This window comes from Ipomoea nil, unplaced genomic scaffold, assembly GCF_001879475.1.
Source record: "Ipomoea nil cultivar Tokyo-kokei standard unplaced genomic scaffold, Asagao_1.1 scaffold2805, whole genome shotgun sequence".
In the NCBI taxonomy this organism is placed as follows: Eukaryota; Viridiplantae; Streptophyta; class Magnoliopsida; order Solanales; family Convolvulaceae; genus Ipomoea; species Ipomoea nil.
The window spans coordinates 3,429,035-3,442,726 of record NW_017619233.1 but is presented as its reverse complement, the minus strand read 5'-3'; the positions used below and the strand labels follow the sequence as shown (position 1 = coordinate 3,442,726).

General features: G+C 35.5%; 2 non-coding genes across 2 annotated transcripts; both read left to right on the top strand.

Annotated features, from left to right (window-relative positions):
* Window positions 1-702: 702 nt before the first annotated feature.
* On the top strand, window positions 703-775 carry TRNAV-UAC. Its single transcript has one exon. It is a non-coding gene; the product is annotated as a tRNA-Val (tRNA).
* An 82-nt stretch (window positions 776-857) lies between these two features.
* Window positions 858-930, top strand: TRNAV-UAC. Its single transcript has one exon. It is a non-coding gene; the product is annotated as a tRNA-Val (tRNA).
* Window positions 931-13,692: the final 12,762 nt, after the last annotated feature.

Sequence of the window (13,692 nt, the reverse complement as noted above, 5' to 3'; positions counted from 1 at the left end):
TCGGTTCAAGTTTTGAGATTATGCTTTAAGTGTTAAATCCTTATTTTATATATATATATATATATATATATATATATATATATATATATATAATTTAACATTCATATAAATATTTAATTAAAATATAATTTATAATTAAATTAATTGTTATATGATAATTTTAATAAAATGATAATTAAAAATAGGAAAAAGATATGATAGATGTAGGCGTATGGTAAGATTGGTAGATATATTAAAAACTAACGGTGTTATAACGGTGTAAGGGTGATTTTGTCCAATGCAAATGAATGTACAACAATTAAAGCCAAATGTATATATTTATTAGCATATAAAAAAAATGGACAAAAATCAAGGACATAACTTGTATTGACATGTTTTTAGATATATATTCAGAATAGACAAAAAGTGGAGAGGAAAGCCAAGATCTTCTCATTTTTCATCTACAATTCTTATACAAAAGTATCTCTATATACAAGGTAATAATGAATACATATAAAAGGTAGTAATCTAATTAGTTACAACTGTTACCATGTATATAATAATGTCCATAATAATCATATTTATAACATGATTTTTTATTATTTCCAAACTTAATATGGAATTTATATTCAAAGTTGTACCGAAATAAGGCCACTGTTAATGTTCGGTTAAATAAAGAGACGAAAAAACGTGAACTGATAATACAGCCCTTTTTAACATTGGGTTGCTGTGGTGTAGTGGTTATCACGTCAGTCTTACACACTGAAGGTCTCCAGCTCAATCCTGGGCAGCAACATTTTGTAATTCTAATTGTCCGACTAACTGTAAAAAAAATGCGTACTATTTATATACTTAAAATACAGCCTTTCTAACATTGGGTTGCTGTGGTGTAGTGGTTATCACGTCAGTCTTACACACTGAAGGTCCCCAGTTCGATCCTGGGCAGCAACAATGTCGAATTCGGGTGGTTTTAGTGACTTTCTCCACAGCAAACCTTTTTGAGTTCGGATAACTTTTTTGGTTGATGCAAAATCGGATGGCTGGCAGGCCCATACAAGGAAACATCGGGTGGGGGAGGTTGCATCATATCAGAAACGAAAATGCACAATGGCTCGGACAATCGTTATACCCTACACCACAGCGCGCAGCACTGTGCGTCGCGCGCCTGGAGGTGCGGTAGGAAGTTGCTGTGATTATGTATATTTGTTCATACAATTATGTACATTTTTTATACAATTATGTACATTATTTTTATACAATTATGGGATTGGGGAAAACACTTTACCAGAGATTTTCATCGCCGTATTGCTTATTGGAAAAATCGAATGGAGCACACTAAACATAGGCGTGACCAAAATGGCATATCTATGTTCATGGAAGCACAACATCAGTACCTGAGGGTTCTCCGTCAACAGAGTGACTACTGGCGGCAAAGGGCCAAGCAATTTTGGTTAAGGGATGGAGATACTAACTCTAGTTACTTCCATAATTCCGTCCGTCGGAGGAAGCAAGCTAATCAGATCTCCAGACTCAAAGGGGAGGATGGCAATTGGGTTGAAGGAGGTACAGATCTTGACACTCTTATTACCTCTTATTTTTCTAATCTGTTCAACCCCACTGTTGGGATTCTGGAACCAGTTATTGATTGCATCCAGCCTAAGCTCACTACTGCTCATAACAGTTCCCTTAACCGTAGAGTTACATCACAAGAAGTTAAAGAAGCCTTATTTGATATGAAACCGGAGAAATCCCCAGGTCCTGACGGACTTAACCCGGGATTTTTTCAACATTTTTGGGACATTCTTGGACCAGAACTCCTATCTTTCTGCTCAGATTGTATTCTGTCCGGAAATCTGCCTAGTAACATCAACCACACTCACATAATACTTATCCCCAAGAAAAACAAACCTGAATGTATGGGAGATCTTAGGCCTATATCACTATGCAATACCCTGTGTAAGCTTGTTTCAAAAATCATGGCCAACCGTATTAAACCTCTCCTCACCCATATCATATCTGAAACCCAATCAGCCTTCGTTCCGGGTCGTCTAATAACGGACAATGTCATGCTTGCTTATGAAATAAATCACTATCTCAAAAGGAAAAGGCAGGGGAAGGTTGGCTTTGTGGGGGTAAAACTGGACATGAGCAAGGCATTTGATAGAGTGAATTGGGATTTCTTGTTTGCTGTAATTCATAAGATGGGCTTCACTGGCCAGTTTCTAAACCTTCTCAGGGAAATGGTATCTTCTGTTACTTACTCTATTTTGCTTGAAGGAAGAGATATTGGTCATGTTGTTCCTCATAGGGGCCTTAGGCAAGGTGATCCCATGTCTCCCTATCTCTTCATACTTGTTCTTGAATCCCTTCATCTCATGCTTCAAAAGAATCAGTCCACTAGTCTTATCCATGGTGTGTCTTGATGGACAATTTTTATGTCCTCGCAAGTGCACGAGTCACGGTAGTAATAGCGTGCAAATGCAAGTGTCGATCCCACAGGGAATTGTAATAATGCAATTTAATAACTGTACTTAAAAGAAATAATTGAATGAAATGTTCCAAAAGCAATGGAATAAACTAAGTGGAAACGCAGGTAGAAAACAAGGCAACTAAGGTAATAAAACACATAGAAAACAAAGCAAGAAGGATAAATAATCAACCACGAAACGAAACAACAAAAGAGGCTAAAAACATGAATCAATTAGCTACTCATTCTAATAATAGCTTCAATAGTTCAATTCTACGAATTGATGCAAACTAAACTAATTAACAAATGGAATATTTGAAAAGCAAAATCAAAATAATAATAACGAAAACAAAGCACGGGCTCATTCAAGATCAACAATTAAATTAAATTTTCTAACAAATAGTGTGAATAAAATTAAAATCATCTTGTTCCTAAAAATATCAAAAGCATTTCAAAATTAATTGCAAACCAATTAAATATCGTTACGACAAGCTCACCACGTACACCACTCTCAAAGTTGAAAGTAAAGAATTTCTAAATGACAAGTGAAGATTAAGAAGAAGAAAACCAGAGAACTGCTACTGCTAAATCTTAATGTTTTGATAATCAAATGATAAACACATTAAATGAACATATTTTGATCCAAGAATAGGAAAAGCAATATTTAAAGGAAATTAGAAAGGGAATGCTGCTACTAAAATGATCCTAGAATGTTTAGATTTAGCAAACCAAATTAAAAATCACCATACAGTTTCATTCCTTCACCAAACAACTAATATCAAAATAAATTAATAACAAGGGAAAGTGAAGTGAAAGGAAGAGTTGGCAGTATGATAAAAACAAAAACGCAGTAATTTTGCCACTAACGATTAAATAAATTGCAACACTAATTAGAGAATGAAAGTATAAATAAAGGCAAAAACCAGGAAAGATGAGATCTGCAGCCACACGTTGAACCAAGCTGATGCCACCGCCGGTCGGAAATCACCACCACCCAAGGGCTGGTCGCTGCCGTAGAATGCCAACGTTGCTGCAGGAGATCGCCGCCGTCTCGACCGAAGTTGCTCCGGGGAGTTTTTTTTTATGAAGATCTTGATGTTTCCTGCCCAATATTTATAATCTTCAGCCCAACCGTAATGCTGCGATTCCAATGAAGAATAGCCACAACAATCCTTGATCTAAGGGATGCCACAGAGCTTCTTGCCAGAAACAGTCGGACGTCCAAGGACCGGAGCCTCTTCCGCTCGCGTCGCTCACTTTTTCCGCGTCGTCGGATTCTGTTCACGCCTGCTGCGTTGGCGTTGATCTGCGTTTTATTTGGGATGGGAACAAAACTACTAACATAATATAATAATAATAATAATAATAATAATAATAATAATAATAATAATAATAATAATAATAATAATAATAATAATAATAATAATAATAATAATAAATTGAGGTTGAGAAATTAGTGAGCTGATAAATTTAACAAAAACTAAACAAAAAATATTAAAAACTCAAACATTATTAAGTATTAAAATAAATGAAAAATAAATGCATAATTAATTAAAATTACTAATGAATAATAAAAAGAATTAATATAAATTATCAATACAAATAATGTTTATCAAATTTCCCCACACTTATTTATTTGCTTGTCCTCAAGCAAAGACATTATTAAAAAGAAAATAAATTAAAATAAAATCAAGCATAAGATCGAGTTGTACCCAAATAGCCTTTCAAATTTATTTGCCTCATCAATGCAAAGTTAATGCCAACTCAAAGAATGTATAAAACAATTGACTAGAAATTAAAACCTTTAACAACTAGAATAAATATAAAACTTGTGCTCGTGTGCTGACACCCCTTATATGAACTATACAAAAACTCAATAGAAGAATAGGAAAATTTCACCAAATTCAACCCAAACCAGATTCAGAAATATTCTATCACAGTGCAGGTGCAAAACATGAAGGAAATCAGGATCAAGGCATTTATTAAAAATTAAAATGCAATTGCTCGTCTCTTCCAAAGTTCACTCATTATTTTTCTATTTTGACTTTTCCAAAGAGAACTTCCCCAAAAACCTCGCCATTTTACGCCAGACTTGTTTGGGTTTTCAATTTTGTGTGTACTCATAAACCAGACCACGACACTTATTTATTTATTTATGGTACATGTGTATAGGTGGCTGATTCAGCGGAGTAGAATCTCTGAAATTGCTGGAAATAAAATAAATAAAACACTCTTATTTATTTTTGAATATATTTTTAAATCTTTTGTTTAAAGATTTTTCACCTCACTTATGCCACAAAGATGATCCTTGAAACCAACATACTACACCACAATTTATAGCACTCAAAAACTGTTTAAGAATTTGATAAAGGTAATATAAGGTGAAATCAACATATAAACTATTAAAGAAAATGCATAAAACATATATGGGTATTTGTGATTTTGCAAATTCTAATTATGCTATCTTTTTGTTTTTGTCTTTTTTTTGATTTTTTTTTTGGTTTTTTGACAAAGATATAAAATTAAAGAAATTAACAACTAGTCAAAAATAATATACACACTACGAGTTGACAAAAACCTGCATTATTATCATCATAGGCTATTCAAAAAGACTATCTAGGTAAAGCTCAAGTTCATACTTAATTGCTTCTAAAAGTAAAAACATTTTTCGAGAAAGCTGACAAATAATCTAAAATAATAGAGAACCCTTCCCCACACTTATTCCAAACATTGTCCTCAATGTTGAGAACCGAAATCATAAGAGAAACACAAAGAAAGAAAGAAGAAAATAAATGCAAATAAAGGGGAAAGGGAAAGAGAATTCGGTTTCCTCCCAATAATGCTTCAATTATTGTCTGTAGCTAGACAACATTGACATTCAGAGTCCTGCAACTCTATCCGTTCAATACTATGGGTTGAGGATTCACCCTCGAGGTACTGTTTTAGTCTTTGCCCATTTACCTTAAAATTTTCACCTGTTTCTGGATTTTCAATCTCACAGGCACCATGAGGAAATACTTCACGTACCACAAAAGGCCCTGTCCACCTTGATTTTAACTTACCTGGAAACAATCTCAACCGAGAGTTAAATAACAAAACTTTCATCCCAGGTTCAAAATTTTTCCTCAAAATAAATTTATCATGGTAAGCTTTAGTCCTCTCTTTATAGATTTTTGAGTTCTCATAGGCCTCGTTCCTTATCTCTTCTAATTCATTCAAATTAAGTTTTCTAATTCCACCAGCCCTCTGCACATCAAAATTTAGGAATTTAATAGCCCAATAGGCTTTATGTTCTAACTCTACTGGCAAATGACAAGCCTTCCCAAATACCAACCTATATGGGCTCATACCAATTGGGGTCTTGTAGGCTGTCCTATAAGCCCACAGTGCATCATTCAGCTTGATGGCCCAATCCTTCCGGGAAGGATTTACCGTTTTTTCCAAAATTCCTTTGATTTGTCTGTTACTCACCTCTACTTGACCAGAAGTCTGTGGATGGTAAGGGGTAGCTACTTTATGAGTAATGCCATATTTTTTCAGAAGACCTGCAAAAAGTCTATTACAAAAGTGGGTACCTTCATCGCTAATAATAGCTTTGGGTGTCCCAAACCTGGCAAAAATATTTTTCAGGAATTTCAAAACAACTTTACTGTCATTCGTCCTAGTGGCCACAGCTTCAACCCATTTTGATACATAATCAACAGCCACAAGAATATAATTATAACCAAAGGAAGTAGGAAACGGTCCCATGAAATCAATTCCCCAAACATCAAACAAGTCAACAACTAGAATATTTGAGAGGGGCATTTCATGACGCTTACTTATATTACCAGTCCTCTGGCACCTATCACACTTAACACAAAATTCATATGCATCCTTGAACAAAGTGGGCCAATAAAAGCCAGACTGCAAAACTTTCGATGCAGTTTTCTTCCCACTAAAATGTCCTCCGCAATTTAAAGTGTGACTGTGATTCAAAATATTTTGCTGTTCAAATTCAGGAATACACCTTCTAATTATTTGATCAGGACAAATTTTAAACAAATAAGGCTCATCCCAAAAAAAATGTTTTGCTTTGGAAAGAAAATGTTTTTTCCCTTGTGAATTTAAGCTCGGGTGAAATTGACCTGTGACCAAATAATTCACAATGTCAGCATACCAAGGTTCTGTGTTCTGTAAAGAAAGCAATTGTTCACCTGGAAACCTGTCATCAATAGGAATATCAAAATTAGGACAGTTATTAGCTGCTTCGGGTAGACGGGACAAATGGTCGGCTACCACATTCTCGCAACCTTTCTTGTCCCTAATAGTCAAATCAAACTCTTGCAGCAATAGAATCCATCTTATTAGTCTAGGTTTAGCATCTTTTTTAGCCAACAAAAATTTTAGAGCAGAATGATCAGAATAAACAATCACCTTAGAACCAATCAAGTAAGAACGAAATTTTTCTAATGCAAAGACTATTGCCAACAACTCCTTTTCAGTCGTTGTATAGTTAGCCTGAGCACTATCCAAAGTTCTACTCGCATAATGAATCACATAAGGCATTTTATTAATTCTTTGTCCTAAAACAGCGCCTATGTCATAATCAGATGCATCACACATTATTTCAAAAGGACACTCCCAATTAGGTGCAGCAAGAACGGGAGCAGAAGTTAATTTTTCTTTCAAAAACTTAAAAGCAGATAAGCAATCATCATCAAATTTGAAAACAACATCTTTTGCAAGCAGGTTACATAAAGGCCTACAAATTTTTGAAAAGTCTTTTATGAAACGTCTGTAAAAACCTGCATGACCAAGAAAACTTCGAACTTCTTTCACAGACGTAGGGGGAGGTAATTTAGAAATAACATCAATTTTAGCCTTATCAACTTCTATTCCCCTGTCAGAAATTATATGCCCCAGAACAATGCCCTCTTTAACCATGAAATTACTTTTTTCCCAACTCAGGGTTAAGTTCATTTTGACACATCTTTCAAGCACAGAAGATAAATGAACAAGGCAATCATCAAAAGAGTCACCAAACAGAGAAAAATCATCCATAAACACTTCAACATATCTTTCAACCATATCAGAAAATATTGACATCATACACCTTTGAAAAGTCGCGGGTGCATTGCATAACCCAAATGACATTCTGCGATAGGCAAAAGTGCCAAAAGGACATGTAAATGTCGTTTTTTCTTGATCTTCAGGCATAATGGGAATCTGAAAATAACCTTGAAAGCCATCAAGAAAACAGTAATAAGCATGCCCAGCTAATCTTTCTAACATTTGGTCAATAAAGGGCAAAGGGAAATGATCCTTTTTAGTGGCGGCATTTAATTTTCTGTAATCTATGCACATGCGCCACCCAGTCACTGTTCTAGTTGGGATTAATTCATTTTTTTCATTAGTGACCACAGTAATTCCAGATTTTTTCGGCACTACATGAATTGGACTTACCCATTTACTGTCTGAAATTGGGTAAATAATACCCGAGTCCAGCAACTTTAGGACTTCTGCGCGTACAACCTCCTTCATATTTGGATTTAACCTGCGCTGAGGTTGACGGACAGGAGTTGCGCCTTCTTCAAGAAGGATCCGGTGCATACACACCGTTGGACTTATTCCTCTAAAATCTCCTATTGTCCAACCAATAGCACTTTTATATTTTTTTAAAACTTCTAGTAGACTTGTTTCTTGCTCAAGTGAAAGGTTAGAAGAAATTATTACAGGATAAGTATTATTCGAACCTAAGAAAGCATATTTCAAAGAATCAGGAAGAGGTTTCAGTTCAAGCTCGGGTGGAACTTCAGCTTCAATGGAATGAGTGTGTACTTTCTCAGTTTGCTCAAAACAGCCTGTAACCGAACCTCCTTTACCACTTCCATCTGTTATTGAGATTTGGTGAGGTTCGACTTCATCAGCCTCAGTCTCTTCGACCTTCAACCGATATTCATCTAAAAACTCAGCAGAAATTATTGAATCTAAAACATCTATAGAAAAACAATGATTATTATTGATTTCAGGGAATTTCATTGATTTCAGAACCGAAAATTCAACAGTTTCATCAAGGACTGTCATGGTTAATTTACCACTTTGGACATCAATCATTGTTTTTGCTGTGGCCATGAAGGGTCGGCCAAGCAAAATAGGCATATCCTGTTCATGATTACACTTTTTATTTATGTCTAACACAACAAAATCAGTTGGAATTATCAATTTATCAACCTGGACCAAAACATCTTCTATAATGCCCCTAGGATATCTAATAGAGCGATCAGCAAGTTCGAGAGACATTGAAGTAGATTTCAATTTATCCAGACCCAATTGCAAGTAAACAGAATATGGCATCAAGTTAATGCTTGCCCCTAAATCAAGCATTGCTGTTTCTTGCTTAGAATTTCCCACTGTAATAGTTATTATGAAACTACCGGGGTCTTCTAATTTTGGGGGCAAGTCAGTCTGCAAAACAGCACATACAGTTCTAGACATAAAAACTTTTTCATTATGTTCATACCTACGCTTCCTAGTATTCAGTTCCTTCAAAAACTTAGCATAGGCAGGCATATTTTTAATCATGTCTAACAAAGGCAAATTCACATGCACTTTTGACAACAAATCATAAATTTCAGAAAATGATTTATCAAATTTTGAATTTTTCAATCTACCAGGAAATGGAACTGGGGGAACATAGGGCTTAGGGGGCACATAAGGATTAACAGATTTATGCAACTTGGGTTCATCCTTATTAACATCTTCATCAACATGCAAGTTTTCAACTATTTCAGTTGGTTGAGAAGTGGTATTTTCTTTCGCATTATTTTCAATAATTTTACCGCTTCTTAAAACAGTCATAACCTTAGCTTCTTCAGTTTGACTGGGTAATTTACCTGGCACATGACCTTGCATAGATTCAGCCATTTGCCCCATTTGAACCTCCAGTTTTCTTAAAGAAGTCTCATTTCTAGCAAGTGATGCCTCTGTTCGTTGGAACCGTTGATCATTTGCTTCTTGTTGCTGTTGGAAGCGTCGATCATTTGCTTCTTGGTGCATCTGGAATGCTTCATGTTGCATCTTGAATTGCTGCTCAGTTGTTTCTCGCTGTTTATTGCAAGCCTGTACCAAAGTATTCAAGGAATCCTCCAAAGATGGTTTCCTTGGTTGAGGTGGAACAGTTGGTTGAAAATTATTTTGGTTATTGCCCCAAGATAAATTGGGATGATTTTTCCAACCCGGATTATAAGAGTTAGAGTATGGGTCATTTCTCGGCCTCTGATTAAAACTGTTCATTGCATTAGCTTGCTCAACATTGTCATTTCCTTCAATCACAACTGCATTCCTTTGGTTCATACTCATCATGGAGCACATACTTGTCATTTGTTTTGTTAACTCAGACATATAAGCTGTCAAATCAGGATTTGAGCTAACTTCATACAAACCTGGTGTCCGTCCCCTTATGCTTTTTTGTTGGGAGTTCGCTCCTAGCATTTCATACAATGCTAAGGTTTCCCCTGCAGTTTTTTCACCCATGGCACCTCCAGCCGCATTATCAACTATCGATTGGCAAGTTTGGGTCAAACCATCATAGAAGGTTTGGTTTTGCAGCTCCAATGGGTAACCATGGTGGGGGCATTGAATGAGCAACATTTTGAACCTTTCCCATGCCTCATGGAACGGTTCGCCGTCAGCTTGCGAGAAAGTCGCAATTTTCCTTCGCAATTCAGAAGTTTTAGCATGGGAATAGAATTTACCTATGAATTTATTATACACCTCCGGCCATGTCCGAAGGGATCCAGGCGTGAGAGACATGAACCATGTCCTTGCTGCATCTTTCAAGGTATAAGGGAAACACCTCATTCTCAATTCATCCTCCGTTAGGTCATTCAATGGAAAGTTTTGGACTACCCCGTAGAAATCCCGAATGAAAGTAAGGGCATCCTCGGTTGCCGAGCCATAAAAAGACGGTAATTGATTATAGTGGATCGTCTTTAGCTCATAATTCCTGCCTGCATTGGTAAGCACTATACAAGAAGGTGAATTTCCTACTTGGGGCCTACCAAAGTCTTTCATCAGCCTAGGGTTGAGCCTGGGGTTGGGGTTAGGATTAGGATTGGGGTTAGGATTGGGGTTGGGATTGGGTGGAGGAAGTGCAGCCATGGTTGTGGTTGTTTCTTGTGGTTCAAAAGTTGGGTTTTCAAAAAGTAATATTCTTTTTTGTTTCCTATTAATACGGTCGTCTAAAGGTAACAATATAGGATTTAAAGAACGACGACCCTGCATTAAATAAATAAATAAAATAACAAAAAAAAAATAGTATGGAAAAAGAAATTAAGATAGGGAAAAATAAGCAACGGGAATAGGGAAAGCAAAAACAAATAGTAAGCAATTTTTAAATAGACTAATGACTTGAATAAATAGCAATATTAAAAAGAATAATCAAACGACAATAATAATAAAGTGATAGAATTAAAACAAGTATAAAGCAATTTTTAAATGGACAAATGAATTTAAAAAAAAATGCAAGAGAAGACAATAATGAAGGGATAGGGAAAAAAATAATGCAATTAAAGGAAAAAAAAAACAGAAATTAAATTGCAAAATAAACAATTCCCCGGCAACGGCGCCAAAATTGATGGACAATTTTTATGTCCTCGCAAGTGCACGAGTCACGGTAGTAATAACGTGCAAATGCAAGTGTCGATCCCACAGGGAATTGTAATAATGCAATTTAATAACTGTACTTAAAAGAAATAATTGAATGAAATGTTCCAAAAGCAATGGAATAAACTAAGTGGAAATGCATGTAGAAAACAAGGCAACTAAGGTAATAAAACACATAGAAAACAAAGCAAGAAGGATAAATAATCAACCACGAAACGAAACAACAAAAGAGGCTAAAAACATGAATCAATTAGCTACTCATTCTAATAATAGCTTCAATAGTTCAATTCTACGAATTGATGCAAACTAAACTAATTAACAAATGGAATATTTGAAAAGCAAAATCAAAATAATAATAACGAAAACAAAGCACGGGCTCATTCAAGATCAACAATTAAATTAAATTTTCTAACAAATAGTGTGAATACAATTAAAATCATCTTGTTCCTAAAAATATCAAAAGCATTTCAAAATTAATTGCAAACCAATTAAATATCGTTACGACAAGCTCACCACGTACACCACTCTCAAAGTTGAAAGTAAAGAATTTCTAAATGACAAGTGAAGATTAAGAAGAAGAAAACCAGAGAACTGCTACTGCTAAATCTTAATGTTTTGATAATCAAATGATAAACACATTAAATGAACATATTTTGATCCAAGAATAGGAAAAGCAATATTTAAAGGAAATTAGAAAGGGAATGCTGCTACTAAAATGATCCTAGAATGTTTAGATTTAGCAAACCAAATTAAAAATTACCATACAGTTTCATTCCTTCACCAAACAACTAATATCAAAATAAATTAATAACAAGGGAAAGTGAAGTGAAAGGAAGAGTTGGCAGTATGATAAAAACAAAAACGCAGTAATTTTGCCACTAACGATTAAATAAATTGCAACACTAATTAGAGAATGAAAGTATAAATAAAGGCAAAAACCAGGAAAGATGAGATCTGCAGCCACACGTTGAACCAAGCTGATGCCACCGCCGGTCGGAAATCACCACCACCCAAGGGCTGGTCGCTGCCGTAGAATGCCAACGTTGCTGCAGGAGATCGCCGCCGTCTCGACCGAAGTTGCTCCGGGGAGTTTTTTTTTATGAAGATCTTGATGTTTCCTGCCCAATATTTATAATCTTCAGCCCAACCGTAATGCTGCGATTCCAATGAAGAATAGCCACAACAATCCTTGATCTAAGGGATGCCACAGAGCTTCTTGCCAGAAACAGTCGGACGTCCAAGGACCGGAGCCTCTTCCGCTCGCGTCGCTCACTTTTTCCGCGTCGTCGGATTCTGTTCACGCCTGCTGCGTTGGCGTTGATCTGCGTTTTATTTGGGATGGGAACAAAACTACTAACATAATATAATAATAATAATAATAATAATAATAATAATAATAATAATAATAATAATAATAATAATAATAATAATAATAATAATAATAATAAATTGAGGTTGAGAAATTAGTGAGCTGATAAATTTAACAAAAACTAAACAAAAAATATTAAAAACTCAAACATTATTAAGTATTAAAATAAATGAAAAATAAATGCATAATTAATTAAAATTACTAATGAATAATAAAAAGAATTAATATAAATTATCAATACAAATAATGTTTATCATGTCTATTGCTAGAGGAGCCCCAACTATTACCAATCTCTTCTTTGCTGATGATTGTTACATCTTTTGTAAAGCTACCACCTCTGAAAGTACCATCATAAAGAATACCATTGATACCTTTGCTTTAGCCTCCGGTCAAACAGTGAATTACTCAAAGTCTACCCTAACTTTTAGCCACAATGTTGATGGAGAAACCAAGGCCAGTGTCTGTACTATTCTGAATATGAATGAGGGCAATCTGAATGGGAATTACTTGGGCCTTCCCTCTCTTATTGGTAGGAACAAGCGGGATGGGTTTTATTAAGGACAAAGTGGTGGGTAGAATCAAAAGTTGGACAAATAAATTTCTGTCCCGTGCCGGAAGGGAAGTTCTATTAAAAAATGTTGTGCAAGCTATTCCCACTTTTGCAATGTCCGTTTTCTTGTTACCTATTGAGCTGGATAAAGAGATTGAAAGAGCAATGAATGCTTATTGGTGGGGCTGTGAGGGTGATAGAAGTAGGGGCATTCGTTGGAGAAGTTGGGAAGCTTTGTGTGTTCCTAAACAATGGGGCGGTATGGGCTTCAAAAAGCTAAGGGAATTTAATATAGCCATGCTAGGAAAGCAAGCTTGGAGACTCATTCATTACCCTGATTCCTTGCTATCAAAAGTCTACAAAGCAAAATACTTCCCTAAAACCACTTTTTTTGAAGCAAAAATGGGCAGTAATCCCTCCTTTATTTGGCGTAGCATTCTTGAATCCCAAATAATCCTCAAAAGGGGTTGTAGATGGAGAGTAGGAGACGGTACATCTATTAATATATGGACTGATCCTTGGTTACCTAACACTGACTCTCCTTATGTGCAATCTACCATGGCAGATCATCACAGTGACTCTTCAGTGGCCAGTCTCATAAACACATCATCCTCAACTTGGAATGTTCCTCTATTGGAGTCTATTTTTGTGCAGAATGATGTTGCCTTAATTACGAGTATT